The sequence below is a fragment of the Lagopus muta genome, chromosome 11, assembly GCF_023343835.1.
Source record: "Lagopus muta isolate bLagMut1 chromosome 11, bLagMut1 primary, whole genome shotgun sequence".
Classification (NCBI taxonomy): domain Eukaryota; kingdom Metazoa; phylum Chordata; class Aves; order Galliformes; family Phasianidae; genus Lagopus; species Lagopus muta.
Genome location: NC_064443.1, coordinates 1,742 through 22,116, shown reverse-complemented (window position 1 = coordinate 22,116; position 20,375 = coordinate 1,742). Strand labels below are relative to the sequence as shown.

The 20,375-nt window shown below is 45.3% G+C and overlaps 2 long non-coding RNA genes across 7 annotated transcripts; both read left to right on the top strand.

The window, feature by feature from the left end:
- The first annotated feature begins 2,199 nt into the window (after window positions 1-2,199).
- Window positions 2,200-4,915, top strand: LOC125698718 (uncharacterized). 3 transcript variants are annotated; one of them, XR_007379288.1, is made up of 3 exons: window positions 2,200-2,338; window positions 3,220-3,578; window positions 3,750-3,920. It is a non-coding gene; the product is annotated as an uncharacterized LOC125698718 (long non-coding RNA). The 3 variants fall into 3 exon arrangements; XR_007379286.1 differs by lacking the exon at window positions 2,200-2,338 and adding an exon at window positions 4,699-4,915 and having other exon boundaries at window positions 2,366-3,578; window positions 3,750-3,815; XR_007379287.1 differs by lacking the exon at window positions 2,200-2,338 and adding an exon at window positions 2,366-3,096.
- Window positions 4,916-10,555: 5,640 nt separating this feature from the next.
- On the top strand, window positions 10,556-19,335 carry LOC125698672 (uncharacterized). Of its 4 annotated transcripts, none has more exons than XR_007379257.1 (8): window positions 10,558-10,605; window positions 10,819-10,894; window positions 11,066-11,167; window positions 12,976-13,106; window positions 13,419-13,566; window positions 15,074-15,201; window positions 16,385-16,639; window positions 17,714-19,335. It is a non-coding gene; the product is annotated as an uncharacterized LOC125698672 (long non-coding RNA). The 4 variants fall into 4 exon arrangements; XR_007379254.1 differs by having other exon boundaries at window positions 15,074-15,220; XR_007379255.1 differs by lacking the exon at window positions 10,819-10,894 and having other exon boundaries at window positions 10,556-10,605; window positions 15,074-15,220.
- The last annotated feature ends 1,040 nt before the right edge of the window (window positions 19,336-20,375 follow it).

The following is a 20,375-nucleotide window of genomic DNA, read 5'->3' as shown; positions in this document are numbered from 1 at the left end:
TGCCTGGGGTTCTTCCAGCCCAAATACAAAACCTTGCACTTTGCCGTGTTGAACCTCATCAGGTTCACCCGAGCCCAGCCCTCCAGCCTGTCGAGGTGCCTCTGAATGGCATCCCTTCCTTCCACTGTATCAACCGCACCACTCAGCTTGGTGTCGTCAGCAAACTTGCTGAGGGTGCACTCAATTCCCTCATCGATGTCATTAATAAAGATGTTAAAGAGCACCGGTCCCAAGACAGACCCTTGGGGGACACCACTTGTTACCGGCCTCCACCTGGACATAGAGCCATTGACCACCACCCTCTGTCTGCGGCCTTTCAACCAATTGCTTATCCATCGGGTCGTCCACCCATCAAATCCACTTCCCTCCAATTTGGAGATGAGGATGTGGTGGGGGACCATGTCAAAGGCCTTGCTCAGGTCCAGGTAAATGACATCGGTCGCCTTCCCTTCGTCCACCAATGCCGTCACTCCATCATAGAAGGCCACAAGATTAGTTAGGCATGACCTTCCTTTGGTGAAGCCGTGCTGGCTGTCTCGGATCACATATTCATTCTTTATGTGACCAAGCATGTTGTCCAGGAGGATCTGTTCCATGAAGAGATTGCCCCACATTTTGAGGCATGATGGTTACAAAAAAAAAAAAAAAAATAGAGCAGGAATCTGCTCCTCAGTCTCTTAAAAAAGCATAGTGCCAAACTCTCCCCCGTGGAGATGAAATGGGCATGGAATAATTGGTCCAACTTCGAGGGAGTCATGGGTCATATTAAATTCCCTCCACAAGCAAATTTGTATGGGGGAGGAAAAGGGAATATCAATCATTTGTGCAGTTCCAGGAGCTGCTCTTAGTGCTGCCATAGAGATCCGCAATGAACAGCACATGGTAGAAACCCAAATTATAAAGTCCTTTCAGGAATTGGTGACATACCTGCAGTACCAAGTAGAAGATCTTAGGGGACAGAAAAAGAAGAACATTCAAAAGGCCTCCCTCAGCAAGCCCTTAGAGAACAGTTGGTAAATGACAGGGAGATAGATGCTAGTTCCCCAGGTAGTGACTTTCCTCCAGGAGAAAATCTTGAGGATGTGAGAGCCCAAAAAGACAAGTTGGGAAACCTGTGATCCTTCCCTGCCTTTAGATAGAAACTGGGTGTGCATGGGAAGAGACTGGCAGTGGGTATTCTGATGTTCGTACTGACAAAGTTCCCTGTTTGCTACGGAGCCGGCCAAAGTAAGGAAGGATTTTGGTGACACCCTTAGGAAATCAGTATGTGTGGAAAGTGCCATTAACAGAGGGAGGTAAGATCTTGCTGACTGAAAAGAAATCAGAGGGTTATTGGGGACCTGGAATATTTTTCACCACGGGTAACCACTGCCAGTGGTCCTTTACTCCAAGAGCTGCTTATTGGGATGATTACTCCCCAGGACAACTGCTGTTGATTGATTTGCCCCACTGTGGTCCTGTCCCTTTAACCCTCAGGGAGACTCTTCACAAATACTTGTGGAAGCCTCAAGATGATCAGGAGGAACTGTACAAAATTAACCATCTGGATTTCACCTCCCTTCTAACTTTGGTTCATTTAGGACCAGGAAGTCTTATTTTTGTTTTGTTTTCTTTTCCAGTTTTGCTTCTTATAACCTTGGTTTCTTTGGAACCAGGAAGTTCTCTCTTGTTTTCCAGATGCTAACGAATGCTGATACTGTTGCTGTAGCTCACATGTTCCCTTCTCACTCTGCTCCTTTGTCTGGGATCCCTGTGGTATCATTGGTGTTACTGCTTTGGACAGGAATCTTCTTCAGATTAATTTTTGTAATTGCTTATGATGACCTTAACACAGTCACTGGCTGGTCACGGTCCCATGCCCATATTGGCAGTACTGGGCATCTAGTTAGTTTTACTTATGATCCTGTCACTAACTCTCCCGCAGCTTTTGTCCTAATACACAATGCTTCAGTACATACCATACACCTAATCATTGTGCTGGGACTGAATCACAATGGAGTTTTTTTGTTTATTTTTTTCCCTGCAGAGGAGAAAGAATCACAAATGCTTGTGGAGAAAAAAGACTCAGGGATTTCTTCTTCTTTCTTGCTAGCAGATCTTGATGCTCTCCTCTTCCTGCCAGTGGGCTGCGTGTCATGCCATAGTCCTGCAGTCTCCAGAAGTGACCCCACGTGCTACCAAAACAGATCACAGACCTGGATTCAGGCATTCTTCATTCTCCCACTGCACGAGCTGTCATGGAGCAACGTGCTCCTCAAACGTAGTCATTTTGTGAGGTTACACAGTGTTTGTGTACTTATGTAGGAATGGAATGTTGTTTCTGCATTAGAACTAAAACGTGAGTATTTCACGTCATTGTCTCTGCTCCAGTCTTGTGTTGTTTGTTTACTACTACTAATTACTACTTAGTACTACTAAGTACTAACAGCTCTTTTTGGGAGTGTTTTTATTTCATCAGGAGTCTCTGAGGGTCTCCTTCACTTGCCTGTTTGATGAATTTTCCACATTGGTGCTTGCTCAGTGGGTAGATGGAGTAATGAATGTATGGGTACAAGGACTGCTGCTGTTATCTGTCCAGCCATCTGGAATACCTCTGAGCCTTGAGTTCCAGACAACAGACATTGCGCTCCTAAACATTACGATAATGCCTTTAGAAATCCAAAACCCTTGACAATGATATCAGTAGGCTCATTATGTTGCAAGACTACTGATTTTTGATGCTGGTCAGACAGGACCTCAGTGATGATAGAAAATTTAAGGAGGAGAATGTAAGCCATTAGCAATAGATAAACATTTAGCTAGCAACAGTTTCTATTTAGCCAGTATGCCCATGTACAGTTAAGCATCGGGAAGGTCTGTGAACCTGAAATACTCAGGCAATGAGGAATCAGGGGAAAAGGTGAGCATCAAGGTAATAGGGCATGTTCTTTGCTTTGTAATAGGGTTTTGTTTGCTTTTCATTCAGTATCATTTCTTACCATTACGCAGCGTTTGTCTTGTCTTGTTTTTCATGTTGCCAATCAACATTTAGTTGGAGCTTGGGTGACCCGAATGCATACAACTAAGTGTTGACCAAGTGTGATGTGAAATGAAGAGGTAGGCTCCAAAACAGGCTTCTAGTGAGTGCTGTGTACAACATGGAGTATCGAGAACTACCTCTGTTTCTCCCTGCCCCATGTTGTTCAGTACCAGACGTGAAGGTTTCTTCTTTCCTTCTAGGGTTGGAGACTCCACTATCAGATGGCATTGGCCTTTCAAGCCTCCCCGGGTTGTAGCGCTGGTTGTGCCCTGATCCTTGGAAAGGGGAACTGATTCCTTCATCATTACCTGATGGTGACGTCTACTTATCTTGTGTCCAGTGAGCGGTGGTGGAAAAACTGCGGCTCTCCCGAGTGGTGCAAGGACTCTACTGAGGCTCATTGTGTTTATAGTAGAAAACTACAGCCATAGATGGATGCCAATATCCACTCCTTACTCTGTCTGGCAAGCTGTGTTGATCTCTGAAGTTGCTCCCACACTTGTAGAAGTTCTTTGGGCTCAGCATCAGTTGTCTCTTGCACTCACATGGCTTTCACCAGGTATTCTTTCTTTTCCCCCATCTTTAGGGCTCGCAAGTACTGATGTGATGTCTCTGCCTTCTGTCGCTCCCACCAAACATGGGTTTGTTCTTTTTAGGTTCAATATCATTTCTTGACATTATGCAATATTTCTCATTTTTCTTGTGTTTCATGTTGCCAATCTACGCCTAGTTGGAGCTACAGTGAGCCCAAATGGTGACTGCTCTGCTTTGACCAAGTGAGATGCAAAAAGAAGAGGTAGGTTGCAAAACAGGCTTCTAGTGCGTGCCATGTAAGACTTGGGGTATCCAGAGTTAACTTCTTGTCTTTCTCCTTTTCCAGTTCCTTTTCCAGTTCCCTTTGATTTTTTCCCCCCTTTTTATAATTTTCATTTCCTAATCCACTTTCTAATTCTACTGCTTTTCTTTTTTCCAATTCCTTTTCCAATTCCTTTTCCGAATAGTTTTCTGCTTCATTTTATTTTTACCTTTTTCTTTACTCTCCTTGTTCTTTTATTTCCTTTTCTTTCTCTTTCTAATTTGTTTTCTTAAGACTTTTTCAAATTCTTTTTTGTTTTGAATTTTTTCTATTTCTTTATAATTCTTTATCTTTTGATAATTCTGTTTCCAATTCTGTTTGTTTCCAATTGTTTTTCTTTTTCTTCATGTTCCTTTTCTTAGTCATATTCCTTTCCGTATTTTATTTTCTTCAACATATTACAATTCCCATTCCAATTCTTTTTCCTTTATTAATTATTTTTCCATTCCCTTTTCTAAATCTTTCTCTCTTTCTAAATCTGTTTCTTCTTTCCTGTTTCTAATTGTGATAATCCTTTGTTTTTTGGCTCAAAGCTTGCTTCCTGAGGTTTTTCTTGTGATAAGACTCAATGATTTGTTAAGGAGGCAAGTGATGGGTGCTAACCGTGTGACAATCGGTATCACTTTGGGAACATTTGAAAGCCCCTTCCTCCAGAGCTGCTTGCCTCCGGAATAGAGTGCTCAGGAGTGTTCACTGGCAGAAGATCTGGCCTGTGACTAAAGAGCTCCAGCTTGGTATGGGAAAATTGGGGAATTATACCATCGTGTTCTGTGAAAAACAAGATGCAGATGGGCATCCCTGTTCCCTCTTGTCTGCTGGCAAGGCCCAGAAGATGGGAACAAAGGAGTTTCTGCTGAGATCCCAGAGCCAGAAGCTGCCGCTCCAAGGAGAGCTGACTCAACCACATTGGATTTGAGCTGTCACTCCAAAGACAGCTGACTCGACCACTTTGAAACTATTGAAAAGGGGCTGTCATCGCCATGGTCATGGCCGTCGTTCTCATCATTCTCCTCGTTGTCAACAGAACAATGCCTGACGACCCACCACTACTGAAGATCAAAGACTGAACTACAAAGCACGCTAGATCCATGGTGGTGACTGTCTCCCTCTTGCTTCCTATAAAGACTCCTTGCTTTGTCTTCTCTATCTTTTCTATCTTTCCTATCGCCCTCCTCCCCTTCCCCATTACCCTGATTCGTAATAGCCTCCGTCCTCCCCTTCCCCATTTCCCTAATTACGATTTGTAATAAATTGGTCGGACCAACATTTGAACTGTTGTTTCTTAATCTCACGCCGGGTATATAGATAATAAAAGAACCTCCTCTCCCTCCTATAAATTGGAGCAAGACACTAATCTGCTTTGTTTTTCTAATTTTTTTTCCTAATTCTTTTCCTATTTCTTTTTCCTGTTGCAAGTTTTTCTTTTCATTGCAAGTCTTTTTCCTTTTTCTATTTCATTTTTTTTTTTCTTTTTTGAATCCCAATTCTTTTTCAAATTGTAGTTCTTGTGTTCTCTTTCTGGATCATTTTCTATTTTTTTTTTCCTAATTCTTTGTCTAATTCAAACTATTTGTCTAATTCTTTTTCTATTTTTTTCTTTTTCTCATTCTTTTTCTTTTTCCAATTCCTCTTTATTTCCTTTTTCCATTTCTCAATCTAATTTTAATTCTTCTTCTTTCTTTTTAAAAAAAATACTTTTTGGTCTTTCTAATACTTTTTGTGTTCTAATTTTCTTTTTCCTTTTCTAATGATTTCTCTAATTCTTTTTCTAATTCATTTCCTGCTCTTTGTTTTTTCTTTTTCTAATTCTAATTCCTTTTCCAAGCCTTTTTTTATGGTCCTTTTCCCAGTCTAAGTCTTTCTTTTTTCTATTTCAATTTTTTTCTAACTCCAACTCTTTTTCTAATTGTGGTACTTTTTCTTTTCCCTGTTCCACATCTTTTCCCTGTTCCATGTCTTTTTCATTTTTCTGTTTCAGTTTTTTCTTTTACATTTTCCAATTTTTTCTAATTTTTTAAATTAATTTTCTAATTCATTTTCTATTTTTTTCTGTTCTTTTTGATTGTTTCTTTTTTTTCAGATTCTAAATATTTTTCTACTTTTCATTGTAAATCTTGTTATCTTTCTATTTTTTCTTTATATTTTTCCTTTTTCTAATTCATTTTATTTTTCTCAATCTTTTTCCAGCTCTTTTTCTGTTTCCGGGTTTTTCTTTTTGCAGTTTTTTCCTTTTCCAATTATCGTTCTAATTCTTCTCGTTTTTCTTTATCCATTGGTTTTCTTTTTCTAATTCCTTTTCTTTTCATATTCTTTCTCTTGCTCTAGTGCTTTTGTTTCCTTTCTCTTCTTTTTCATTTTCCAATTCTTTTTCCAGCTCTGTTTCCATTTCCAGTTCTCTTTCCAATTTTTCATCTATTTTTTTCCATTTTTTCTTTTCTCAATTCCTTTTTATACAATTCCTTTTCTTTTCATCTTCTTTTCCATATTCTTGTTTTTCTCTCTCTAATTCTTTTTCTAATTCTTCTTCTATTTTTTCTAATTATTCTCTTTTTTCTTATTATTTTTCATTGTTCTATTTCTAGTTCTTTTTCTAGACTTTTTTCTCACTTTTCCATTTTCCTTTATTTTTTCCCTCTTTTTTTTGTCTTTCTACTTTTAGCTCCTTTTCCAATTCCTTTTCTAATATTTTTTTCTAATTCTTTCTCATTTCCCATTTTTTTCCAGTTCCTTATCTTTTTCCAATTCTCATTCTAATCCTAATTTGTCCTCGTTTTTTCATTTTCTAATTGTTTTTCTCTTTCATTTTCTAATTTATTTTCTTTCTTTTCTATTTCAAATTATTTTTATAATATTTTCTTCACCTTTTTCTTCTCCCCTTTTCTTGTTTTTCTGTTTCTTACTCTTTTTCTAATTCTTTTTGTCTTATTTCCTAATTCTTTTTCTAATTCTTTTGCTTTTTCTAATTCTTGATTTTTTTCCTTTTCTAATATTTTTTTCCCTAATTGGTTTTCTTTTTCCTTTTTATTTTTGTAATTCTTTTTCTAATTCCAGTTCTTTTTCCTCTGCCTTTTCCAATTCTTCTTCTAGTTCTATTTCCAATTCGTTTTCTATTTATTTTCCTAATTCCAATTATTTTGTCTTTTTCCTCGCCTTTTTCCTGTCCTCATTGTATTTCAAATTCTTTTTTCTTTTTCTAATAATGTTCCTTTTAATAATTCTAGTTATTTCTCTTTCTTTCTTTTTCTACATCGTTCTTTTCTCCTTTCCTTTTCTCTTTTTTCATTTTTATTCCCCTTTTTTCGTTTCCGTTTTCCTTTTCCTTTTTTCTTTTCATTTTCATCTTCTGTGAACCTGAAGTGCTCAGGCAATGAGAAACCAGGGGAGGAGAAGGTAAGAGTTGGATAATAGATCATGGACGATGTCCCACTGATTCAGATTTCAGTGTTCCTGAAGAAAATACTACCAGTCTACAAGAGCCTTATCCAGCTGGGCTGCATTGCCAGATAACAAACCTGAATAAAGCAAAGGACGCACAATGTTGTGGGTTTTCACTTGGGTTCCTTGTACTGTCCATGCGGATTCACGGTATTTTTGTACAGGCTTGTGGATCTTCACTGGGCTTTGCAGAAGTCCGCCCTGGTTCACTGAAGACTTTGCAGGATCACTGGTCTTCACTGAGATTCCATGAAGTTCACGTGGTTTTGTAAGATTTTGCACAGCTTTGCTTCTGTTCACACTGGTTTCCCATATCTCCGCTTTGGTTCAGTCAAGTTTGCACAATTTTGCTGGCCTTTGCTGCCTTAAAGTTTCACTCCTTTACTTAGCCCCTGACAGTTTGCAGGTGGAATCTCAAATTCTCAGTCATCTAGTGCTGCTGCCACTTCCCCCACCTTTCCAGAGTATGAGCTTGCAATTAAATATCATCTACACATGGATACACATCCTAAGGCAGTGAAACTCTGTCAAAGTTCACTGAGGTGGCTTGAGCAATAGTGGGAGAATATGTACACCCCTGTGGGAATCAGCTAAAGGTATATCATATTCCCTCCTGTGTGAAAGCAGACTTTTCTTTATTCTCTTCCTGCAAGGAAACTGTAAAGAGCATTTTTTACGCTGAAAACTGCCATCCAAATAAGCTCCAAAGCCCATTTCACGTCATATTCCAGACACAAACCATCAATATTTCACACCAAACTCCAGGTTCACGTCCTTGCTAATTCACCCCAAATTGAGTTCCCAAAACCTCATTATTTCATTCCAAATATCAGCGCCAACACTCCCTGATGTTACCCCCCAGGGATGCTCTAGCATCAATCCCCCAGCATTACTCCTTCACATCACCCCCCTTTCATCCCAACATCACCCACCAGTGCCAACCCAACAATGTCACCCTGGAGTCACTTCCTAATGTCACCCCTCACCGTCACCACAGTATCCACCCTCAGCATCACTCCAACATTGTCATTCCCCAGTGTCACCCCAACACTCTCACCCCAGAACCAGTCATTCACGTTAAATCCCTGTGGTACTCCAACATCACTCCCAATGATGTCACCCTATCATGCTACTCCCTAACATCTATCCTATTGACACCCCAACATCACTCCAACATAACCACTGTGTCACTCCCTCTAGGTGTCACTCTAAAATTTTAGAGGATTCCATTAAGTGGGAAGCAGAATCTCCCTAAGCAAGTATGCTATTACTATCTGACCCTTGAGAGATAGCAAGCCACAGAAAAGGAGAGAGAAGGAACATGCCAGCAGCGGATTTGATCAGCATCACTAGCAGGGCATCCCCTGCTTCAAAGCACACTTCCACTCTTTCTCCCACTTTCATTCTCCCCAGGGTCTGTAGGGTTTGATCCACTTGCATGCTGTACCCGTTCAGCCAGTACATGATACAGAGCTTTACAATCTAAGAATTTTAGGATGCTATAATCACAAAATGAACAAGACAGTTAGGCAAAGCAGACTACGACAACAAAATAGAATAAATAGAAGGCTTACCCCTATCCTGGGCTCACTCACGAAACTCTAGCAGAGCAGATCTCCAGCAGAAACCCTTCCCCCCTGGCAGCCAGCTCTTAAATAGCTCTAGGAGGGGGCAGCCTGGCTCCACCCCTTCTGGCAGCACAGGTGAATTGAATTGCCTTCACCTGTGCTCCTCTGGCTGCCTCATGGCTCGCCTCAGGTGATCAATCAGAGGTTCAGGCCATGACTCAGCAGTTCCCATACAAGAGCCCAGCTGGAACATCGGCTTGCAAAACAAGTCTTCGCAAGAACAAGACCAAATACCAGGGACAGCTCTCTGTACAAAACATTTGCAGCCACAGCCACAAATATCAACTCCCTTAAAACTGCCAAAATACCTTATTCAATTCCAGGATCATTCTTCAGTCAGGGGCCGTTAGGTCCCCAATATAACACCCCAACAACGTCACCACCCAGTGTTCACTCCCTGATGTCACCCACCCTTCCTCCCCAAAAAGCCCCAACATAACCCATGCCACTACAATGACACTTCAGAATCACTCTCCAGTGTCACCCCAATGTCACTCCCAGAGTCGTGCCAGCAATGTCACCCCCCAACATCACACTAAGTCACCCCAGTGTCTCCATCGAGTATCTCTCTCTCTCTGATTCCCCCCCCCCCCCCCCCCCACCCGCAATACCCCAGCATCACCCCGAGCGTCACTCTCCAGGCTCAGTCCACAACATCACCCCAGTGTCATCCCAGCATCACTCCATGGCATCACCCCAACTTGCTTGCCAAGTAAGCAAGGTTTGGGACAGCAGCTCCTAGCGGGGCTGTATAAGCTTTCAGACACCGATAATTGATTATTAATCACCACCTTCCATCTGGTTTCCAAACCAGATGACAACGAGTTATGTGGGGAATCTGTTCTGGAAACGATTTGTCTTTTTTCCAAACCTGCTATGAGTTCAGAAATCCCACATCATGCTGCAGCAGAAATGGGGTACAGTGGTATGTTAGCGACCCCTGCTTCAGGGAGCACGGGGGCTGCGTAAAGTGCACACGCTGCAGCCTGCCTATTTCTTTGGAGTCTGGGATTGAAACTTGACTCAAAAGGCCACACACTGCCATACAGGCAGGTGCCAGGTTCACCCACTGATTATGTCAAATCCTGAATTGTTTTCACAATGGGCTTTAATTGCAAAGAAAGTAGGCGACACGTTTCTCACTGGAGAGCCACAAGCTGTCCCCACTAGTTTGGCAAACAGAGCTCGCTCCGATCACACCGGTAATCTCAACTCTGCCATCCAGGCTGCACACACAGCTGTTCAGCATCTTGCTGTATCAGTACTGAAATTTGTGTGCTGTATCATACTGAAATTTGTGCTCCCCTATCTATTAGAAATTTTACTGAATGCTTTTGAGGACAGACTTCAATCAAAATATGCATGCCATTGTTTCTCATCCTTTGATCAAACTCCCTTGCCGGACAGGCAGATCCAATCACCTGCTTGTAATTAGTCTTTTTTTGTTGTTGTTTACGGTCTGAAGCAGTGATTGAGCACCTGGTGAGGGGTGTGGCCAGCCCTGCCAGCACAGGTGGAAGCAATTTACCTGTGGGACCGGATAGGGCTGAGCTTGGCTCCACCCCCTCCCTGCCCATATTTAAGGGCTGGGAACAGACAGAGCAGCATTCTGCTTGGGAACTGCCTCCTTGGAAGTATTGGGAGTGAGTTCTGCCCTTTGGAATGGGGTGAGTGACTGCTGCTTTATTGCGGGGCTCTGGTCTTTCCCTTTTGGGGGATCCTGACCACTTTTAAGGGCTGGAAGCTGTGAGGGCAGCATCTCTGCATGGAGGCTCCTTCCTTTGGGATGTGGGCTGTTTGTTTTTGGAATGGGGTCATTGATTTCTTCTTTACTGCTGGATTGTAATTTCACTTTCTGGGGGCTCCTGACCACATTTAAGGTCTGTCAGCAGAAGGAGCAGCAACTGCACCTGGAGATTGCTTCCTTTAGAGCGTGGGGTGAACCCTTGAAACTGGGTGAGTGATTCTTTATTCCAGGGTTGCAATATCTTGTTGTTGGGGGGATCCTGACCCCACTTAAGGGCTGGCAGCCTTTAAGGTGGTATCTGTCTTTAGAGACCGTCTCCTTGGGAGTGTGGGATGAGCTCTGGTCCTTGAGAAAGGGTGAGTCATTCCTTCTTGTTTTAGGACTGTGACCTTTCCTGTTTTTGGGGCATCCTGACCACATTGAAGTGCTGGCAGATGTAAGGGCAGCATTGATCTCTGGAGACTGTCTCCTGTGGAGCAGGGGTGAGTTTTGGCCTTTGAGAAGGGTGTAAGTGGTTTCTTTGTTTTTTCTTTATTTCAGGGCTGCATTCTCCCTTTTTTTTTTTTTTTTTTTTTTAATCCTGACCACTTTTAAGGGGTGGAAGCCGTAAGGGCAGCATCTCTACCTGGAGACTGCTTCCTTGGCAGTGTGGGCTGAGTGTTCATCTTTGGAATGGGGTAACTTATTCTTCCTTTATTTCAGGGCTGTTATGCACTGCTTCCAACCATGCAGAGTTGTTTAAGGGCGTTCTGTGCACCCTTAGGTGTAATAAATCTTCGTCTTTATAGAAAGCCAAGGATTGTCCTCTTCTGGACTGCTGTACTCAGTATCACCCCAGTGTGATGAAGTGAAGCCCCTGCTCTGCTGAATACTGGGACTGGCCCAGAGAGGCTCTGATGGATGTGGATTATCCTAGCCAGAGTACTTGGTACCATTGGTGGTGATCTCGTCCAACTGCCACACAATGAACAGGAACATCCACAGCCAGATCTGGCTGCCCAGAGGCTGACCCAGCCTCACCTTGGAAGGGACGGGGCATCCATCACATGTCTGGGTAACCTGTTCTGCTGTGTCACCACCCTCACTGTACCAGATTTTCTTTATATCTAGGCTAAATCTTTCCTTGTTCTTCCCTTCGGGTGTTGAAAGGCTGTTACCAGATCACCTTGGAGCCTTCACTTCTGCAGGCTGAACAGCTCCAGCTCTCTCTCTTTATAGGAAAGGCGTTCCATCCCTCAGTTCATATTTGTGGCTGTTCTCTGGATGTTCTCCAACAGCTCCACGTCTGTCCTGTGCTGCGGACATCCACATCCAGACACAGCACCTCCAGGTGAGGCCTCACAGCGCAGAGCAGAAGGGCAGGACCAGCTCCCTTCGCCTGCTGACCACACATCTTTGGATGGAGCCCAGCGTACGGTTGGCTTTCTGGGCCAGGAAGGTACATCGCTGAGTGCCACTACTCAGCCTGTTGAGGTCCCTCTGGATGGCGTTGTCCCTCTAGTGTGTCACTGCACCCCACAGCTCGGTGTCATTAGGGTGCACTCAGCCCCACTGTCAATGTCACTGATGAAGGGGCAATCCCAGGTGTTTGTACAAACTCAGCAAAGAACACCTTGAGAGCAGCCCCACAGAGAAGGACTTGCGGCTCCCGGTGGATGAGCTGGCATCCATGAGTGGACATCAGCCAGCAGAGCGTGCTTGCAGCCTGGAAGGCCAGCTGTGTTCTGGGCTGCGTTAAAAGAGGAGCGGCCAGCAGGGAGAGGGAGGTGATCGTCCCCATCTGCTCGGCTCTTGTGAGGCTTCATCTGCAGTGCTGCATCCAGGCCTGGGGCCCCCAGCACAGGAAGGACGTGGAGCTCATGGAGCGGGTCCAGAGGAGGCACTGAGATGAGCAGACGGTTGGAGCAGCTCTCCTACAAGGAAAGGTTGAGGGAAGTGGGGTTGTTCAGCCTGGAGAAGAGAAGGCTTGGGGGCGAACTCATTGCAGCCTCACAGTACTTGAAGGGGGAACAGCAGGAAGGGGAACGGCTGTTTACGAGGGTGGATCGTGATAGGACAAGGGGAAATGATTTTAAACTGAAACAGGGGAGGTTTAGGTTGGTTATTAGGAGGAAGCTTTTCACACAGAGGGTGGTGACGCACTGGAACGTGTGCTTCAGAGTCACTTCCAGGAGGATCTGCTCCTCGATTTTTTGCAGCACAGAGGTGAGACTGACACGTTGGTGGTTCCCAGGGTCACACTTTATATCTGCAGTAACAGCTGTGCTGTTGCCTTTTTTCTGCTCACCAGGGACTTCACCTGACTGCCTTGACTTCTCAAATACCACTGCGAGTGGCTCGGTGACTGCAGCGGTGAATTCCCTCAGGGCTCTGGGACTCGTCTCATCAGGACCCAAAGACTCCTGGATGTCAGGTTCTCAGGTGGTCCAGATCCTGATCTGCCATCACAGTGTGGGATAGGGAGGGGTCTGTGGGACCGGCATTGCTTCCTCAATCCCCACCTACCAAACCGAAGGTGAGAGCAGTGTATAATGAGCAGTTATCAGAGAAGATGGAAGATGGATATTGTTGGGTACCTGAGCCTTCTCCTTGTCTGTTGTTCCCAGCTGCAGTGCTGCTGGTAAGCAGCATCACGCACAGAGTGCAGCCACATTGATCAGGGAAAGGAGTGCAGGTTTGTGAAAGAGGCACATCTGTAGGGCAGTGCCTTCATTACTGCATTGTGTCCCACAGGTGGCTGCGGAGTTGCAGCGCTCCCGAGTGCCGTAACGACTGCATGGAGATGCGTGGCTCTTCATGGGAACAGCAAGGAACCGGAATCTGCATTTCCTGGAATGCCCCAGAGCCTCGCTTTGCTGGCTGGTAATTGTCTGCCCAGCAGGTAAGGGCAATGCTCACCCATCAGTGTTTACCCACTCCATAGCACGGCACAACACGGTGCTCCCAGAGCTCTTCATTGCACTTTATGGTGCCCTGGATGCTGCCTGTCCTTTTCTTCCTGTGTTCTCTTTGTCTCTGGCCTTTCACTGCAGTGTTTTCCTTCCCTTTGCCCTTGCTGTTCCCTACTGCATTCTCTTGCCCTCCTGTTTTTGTGTTCCATGCCACGTTCATTTGGCCGTTGCCCTTGGCTTTCTTTGCTGGATTCACTTCAGTGTTCAGTTTTGGCGTTCTGTACTGCGTTCTCTCGCCCTCCTGTTTTGGTAATTCCTTCCATGTTCTCTTAGCCGTTGCCATTGGCTGGGCATTCTCTTGCCCTCCTGTTTTTGTGTTCCATGCTGGGTTCTCTTGGCCATTGCCCTTGGCTTTCTTTGCCACATTCACTTCGGCATTCAGTTTTGGTGTTCCCTGCTGCGTTCTCCTGCCCTCCTGTTTTGGCGTTTCTTGCCGTGTTCTCTTGGCCATCATCCTGGGCATTTCCTTCAACGTTCTCTTGGCCCTTGCCCTCCTGTTTTTGTGTTCTATGCCACATCTCTTGGCCATTGCCCTTGGCTTTCTGTTGCCACATCCTCTTCAGCATTCAGTTTTGGCGTTCCCGGCAGCATTCTCTTTGGCCTCCTGTTTTGGCATTTCCTGCCACATTGTCTTGGCCCTTGCCTGGGCATTCCCTGCAGCATTCTCTTTGACCTCCTAACTTGCTGTTCCAGCCACATTCTGCATTGGCCTTCTTTGCCGCGTTCTCTTGCCCTCCTATTTTGGCTTTTCCTGCCATGTTTTCTTAGCCCTTGCCTGGGCATTCCACGTTGTGTTCCCTTGTCCTTTTGTTTTGGCATTTTGTGCTGCATTCTCTTGGCCTTTGCCCTTGGCCTTTCCTGCTGTGTTCTCTTTGGCTGTATTCTGACCTTTCCTGTTGCGTTCTCCTTGCCCTCACCTTGGCTTTCCATTGGTGCTCTCTTTGCTTTTGCCCTTGCCTTAGCTTGGCTGTTTTCTTCGCATTTACCTTGGTTTTCCATGAGAGTTCTCCTTCCCTTTGCCTGCCCTGGGAGTTCTGCTTGTCTTCGGCACTCTGGGATTAGCTGGGAGGCAACATTAAAGTTAACCTTGACCGGAACCTGTAGCTGAATGGGAGTTCTAATGATAATTGTGTTAACCTGCAGCGTATCTGTAAACCAAACCCTTAACGCAGTGTTGAAAATGTCTCTTAACCTGAATGCTGCCTTAAAAATAATGCCTCATGTTTTTTGTCAAATAACCTTAATTGTGATTGTAGTGCAGAATACTGATGTTAGACCAACTGTAACTTCAACCCTATGAATAACATTAATTATATCCCTAATGTTAATTATAATTATAATTAATTACAATCCTTGTGTCATCATTACAGCAATGTGCTCAGGGTGGAGCCCCACACATGCGGGGCAGCGCCTTCATTACTGCATTGTGTCCCACAGGTGGCAGCAGAGCTGCGTTGCTCCTGAGCACTTTAAGGACAGCACGGAGATGCGCGGCTCTTCATGGCAGCAGCAGAAACTGGAATCTGCATTTCCTGGAATGCCCCGGAACCTCGCTTTGCTGGCCGGTAATTGTCTGCCCAGCAGGTAAGGGCAGTGCTCACCCACCATTGTATACTCATTACTTACTGAGACACAAGGTAGGGTTCCCAGAGCTCATTTCTGCACTTCATGGTGTCCTGAATGCTGTCTGTCCTTTTCTTTCTGTGTTCTCCTCACCTCCAGCCTTTCCCTGCTGTGTTCTCCTTGCCCTCGCTGTTCCCTACTGCATTCTCTTGCCCTCCTGTTTTGGCGTTCCCTGTGGCATTCTCTTGGCCATTTGCCCTTGGCCACCTTTGCTGCGTTCTCTTTGGCCTTTGGTTCTGGCCATCTGTGCCACATTCCCTTGGCCTTTGTCCTTGGCCTTCTTTGCCACGTTCCCTTTGCCTTCTGTTCTGGCATTCCCTACAACATTCTCTTTGGCCTTCAGTTTTGGCGCTCCTGGCTGCGTTCTCTTTGGCCATTGCCCTCAGCCTTCTTTGCCACATTCCCTTTGGCCTCTTGTTTTGGCATCCCTTATGGCGTTCTCTTTGGCCTTTGGTTTTGGCGTTCCCTTCCATGTTCTCTTTGGCCATTGCCCTTGGCCTTCTGCGTTGGCCTTCCATGCAGCGTTCTCATGGACCTTGCCCTCCATTTTGGCTTTCCCTGATTTGTTTTCTTTTGTCTCTGTTTTGGCGTTCTCTGCGGCCTTCTCCTCAGGCCTGGCCTGTGACGAGGCTTTCTCTTCAGTGCTCTCCCTGCCTTTGCCTTCCCTTTGCCTTTGACGTTGCCTTCCCTTGGATGTCGTCCATGCCTTTGCCCTCCGTTTTGGCGTTCCCTCTGCTGTTCTCCTTGCCTTTTGCTCTTACCTTTGCCTTGGCCTTCCCTATCGCTCACTATGAGCACGATCCTAATAACCCTAACCTCAATACCTTCTCCCCAACCCTAAGCTCTGAACCCCAAATGTAGTGTGAATTGCAGCCATGACTGTATAGATACCTGTGCAAATTAACCCTGCACCTTCCATAGTGCTTTCAGTTGGGCACTGAACCCCTCTGTAACCTTCTGTGTAATACTAACAAAAGCCCCACAGCTTCCCTGTTAAATACTCCTAACCTTACTCTGAAGCCATTTCTTGGAGCCGTGTTTGGCTTCCATGTTTTGTGGGTGGGCTGACTGAGCATCGTTTCTGTCTCAGCGTTCCTCCTTCTAAAGCGTGTCTCTGTATTACAGGTGAAGATGCCTTCGATGCTTCCAGTTGATGGCTTCCCCCCTGCGATGCCATCGTCTTTCCAGTCCTCCCGCACTCACCGCCTGCTCGGTTCAGTCCAGCCGTTACCTGAATCCCTGCTCCGTTCCCTTTCCTGAGTGCTGTAAGGACAGCATGGAGATGTGCGGCTCTTGATGACAGCAGCAGGAACCGGAATCTGCATTTCCTGGAACGCCCCGGAACCCCACTTTGCTGCCTGGTAATTGTCTGCCCAGCAGGTAAGGGCAATGCTCACCCACCAGTGTTTACTCATTACTTACTGAGACACAAGGTAGGGTTCCCAGAGCTCATTTCTGCACTTCATGGTGTCCTGAATGCTGCCTGTCCTTTTCTTTCCGTGTTCTCCTTGCCTCCAGCCTTTCCCTGCAGCATTCTCCTTGCCCTTGGCTTTTCCTGCTGCGTTCTCTTGCCCTCCTGTTTTGGCGTTCCCTGTGGCATTCTCTTGGCCATTTGCCCTTGGCCACCTTCGCTGTGTTCTCTTTGGCCTTTGGTTCTGGCCATCTGTGCCACATTCCCTTGGCCTTTGTCCTTGGCCTTCTTTGCCACGTTCCCTTTGCCTCCCATTCTGGCGTTCCCTGCAACATTATTTTGGCCTTCAGTTTTGGCGCTCCTGGCTGCGTTCTCTTTGGCCTTTGCCCTCGGCCATCTTTGCCACATTCCCTTTGGCCTCCTGTTCTGGCATTCCCTGCAGTGTTCTCTTTGGCCTTTGATTTTGGTGTCCCCTTCCACGTTCTCTTTGGCCATTGCTCCTGGCCTTCTTTGCCACATTCCCTTTGGCCTCTTGTTTTGTCTTCTCCTACAGCATTCTCTTTGCCTTTGGTTTTGGCCTTTTGTGCTGCATTCTCTTTGGCCATTGCCCTTGACCTTCTGCATCGGCCTTCCCTGCAGCGTTCTCACGGACCTCGCCCTCCATTTTGGCCTTCTGCGTTGATCTCTTTGGTCTCTGTTCTGGTGTTCTCTGTGGCCTTCTCCTTGGGCCTGACCTATGACGCAACTTTTGGCATTCTCCAAGCCTTTCCCATCCCTTTGCCTTTGCCCTCTGTTTTGGCGTTCCCTCGGCTGTTCTCCTTGCCTTTTGCTCCTGCCTTTGCCTTGGCCTTCCCTAACGGTCACTCTAACCCTAATTCTGATGTACCTAACCCTAACACCTTTCCTGTTAAATACTCCTAACCTTACTCTGAAGCCATTTCTTGGAGTGGTGTTTGGCTTCCACGTTTTGTGGGGGTGGGCTGACGGTGAGCACAGTTTGGGTCTCAGCGTTCCTCCTTCTAAAGCATGTCTCTGTATTACAGGTGAAGATGCCTTCGATGCTTCCAGTCGATGACTTCCCCCCTGCGATGCCATTGGCTTTCCTGGCCTCCCACAGTCACCGCCAGCTCAGTTCAGTTGAGCTGTTACCCGAATCCCCACTCCGTTCCCTTTCCATGATTTCCATGATCTTCCTGTCACTCTGTCACAAGCCCCCACCAAGATCATCGCAGGCAACGTGTGGGATGCGGCACTCGGTCTCATTACAGTTCATCCCATCAGCTTCAGCCCAGCGATCCAACCCACCCGCACCCTTCCTGAGGGCCCTTCTGCTCCCAGGCCAATCAACGCTTCCTTCTGATGCCATCTGCATTCCTTCCTGGCCACTTTCAGACTCGTGCCCCTTTGTGGCCATTTTGAGAGTTGCGCTGATTTCAGCGTCTGCATTCAATTGACTTCAACCAAATTGGCTTTAGCTTTACATTCAATTAATGTAAACCAAATTGGCTTTAGTTTTACATCCAATTAATGTAAACCAAATTGGCTTTAGCTTTACATGCAATTAAATGTAAACCAAATTGGCTTTAAGTTTGCCTTGCTTACGGGGTTGGGTTAGCTTTGCTTTGTTTGTTCTAGCGCAGGGCTAACCCAACCCCGTAACCAAGGGCCGGCGGAGGCGATTTTGTTCCTTCCCGGCCAGTCTGAGACTTGCGCCCCCTTGTGGCCATTTGATGATCTGTGCTGATTTCAGTGTCTGCATTCAATTAATCTCAACCAAATTGGCTTTAGCCTTGCAGTCATTTTGCATCAACCAAATTGGCTTTGGTTTTGCATTCAACTTATTTCAACCAAATTGGCTTTAGTTTTACATTCACTTGACTTCAATCAAATTGGCTTTAGCTTTACACTCAATTATTGTAAACCAAATTGGCTTTAGTTTTACATCCAAATTATGTAAACCAAATTGGCTTTAAGTTTGCCTTGCTTACGGGGTTGGGTTAGCTTTGCTTTGTTTGTTCTAGCGCAGGGCTAACCCAACCCCGTAACCAAGGGCCGGTGGAGGCGATTTTGTTCCTCCCGGCCAGTCTGAGACTCGTGCCCCCTTGTGGCCATTTGAAGAGTTGCGCTGATTTCGGCATCTGCATTCAATTAATCTCAACCAACTTGGCTTTAGCCTTGCAGTCATTTTGCATCAACCAAATTGGCTTTAGTTTTACATTCACTTGACTTCAATCAAATTGGCTTTAGCTTTACACTCAATTATTGTAAGCCAAGTTGACTTAGTTTTACATCTAATTAAATGTAAACCAAATTGGCTTTAGTTTTACATCCAATTAATGTAAACCAAATTGGCTTTAGCATTGCCTTGCTTACGGGGTTGGGTTAGCTTTGCTTTGTTTGTTCTAGCGCAGGGCTAACCCAACCCCGTAACCAAGGGCCGGTGGAGGCGATTTTGTTCCTTCCCGGCCAGTCTGAGACTTGTGCCCCCTTGTGGCCATTTGATGATCTGTGCTGATTTCAGCGTCTGCATTCAATTAATCTCAATCAAATTGGCTTTGGCTTTGCATTCAACTTATTTCAACCAAATTGGCTTTAGTTTTACATTCAATTGACTTCAATCAAATTGGCTTTAGTTTTACATCCAATTAATGTAAACCAAATTGGCTTTAGTTTTACATCCAATTAATGTAAACCAAATTGGCTTTAAGTTTGCCTTGCTTACGGGGTTGGGTTAGCTTTGCTTTGTTTGTTCTAGCGCAGGGCTAACCCAACCCCGTAACCAAGGGCCGGTGGAGGCGATTTTGTTCCTTCCCGGCCAGTCTGAGACTTGCGCCCCCTTGTGGCCATTTGATGATCTGTGCTGATTTCAGTGTCTGCATTCAATTAATCTCAACCAAATTGGCTTTAGCCTTGCAGTCATTTTGCATCAACCAAATTGGCTTTGGTTTTGCATTCAACTTATTTCAACCAAATTGGCTTTAGCTTTACATTCACTTGACTTCAATCAAATTGGCTTTAGCTTTACACTCAATTATTGTAAACCAAATTGGCTTTAGTTTTACATCCAAATTATGTAAACCAAATTGGCTTTAAGTTTGCCTTGCTTACGGGGTTGGGTTAGCTTTGCTTTGTTTGTTCTAGCGCAGGGCTAACCCAACCCCGTAACCAAGGGCCGGTGGAGGCGATTTTGTTCCTCCCGGCCAGTCTGAGACTCGCGCCCCTTTGTGGCCGTTCTGAGAATTGCAATGTCTTTGGATGGGCTGAGATCTGCACTGCTTTTGAGGTGTGTTCTCACAAATGTGGTGTCACTAATGGGGTATGGTGGGTTTGTACCCTTTCTCTGGTTGGTATGACGTCTATGTGAACCATGTGTTACAGCTGTACTGCATATGTGTGTGCTGCACCTGTAAATTGCGTCGTGCCATGTACGCAATATGTGTTATGTTGCGCCTGTAAACTGTGTTGTGCCTTGTACAGAATGTGTGGATGCTGTGCCTATAAACTAAGTTGGGGAATCACAGACCCCTATTCATTACATGTTCTGCTTCTCAATGCATTGTTGCTGGTATAGCGTGTATATACATACATGTATATGATTGTATGAGTCCTGCCTTGTGGAAACAGTGCTGTAATAAACAAATAGTTAAACAATGCACGTACGTTGTGTGTCTTGCTTTGTCACGGCAAGGACTTGAAGGACACTGG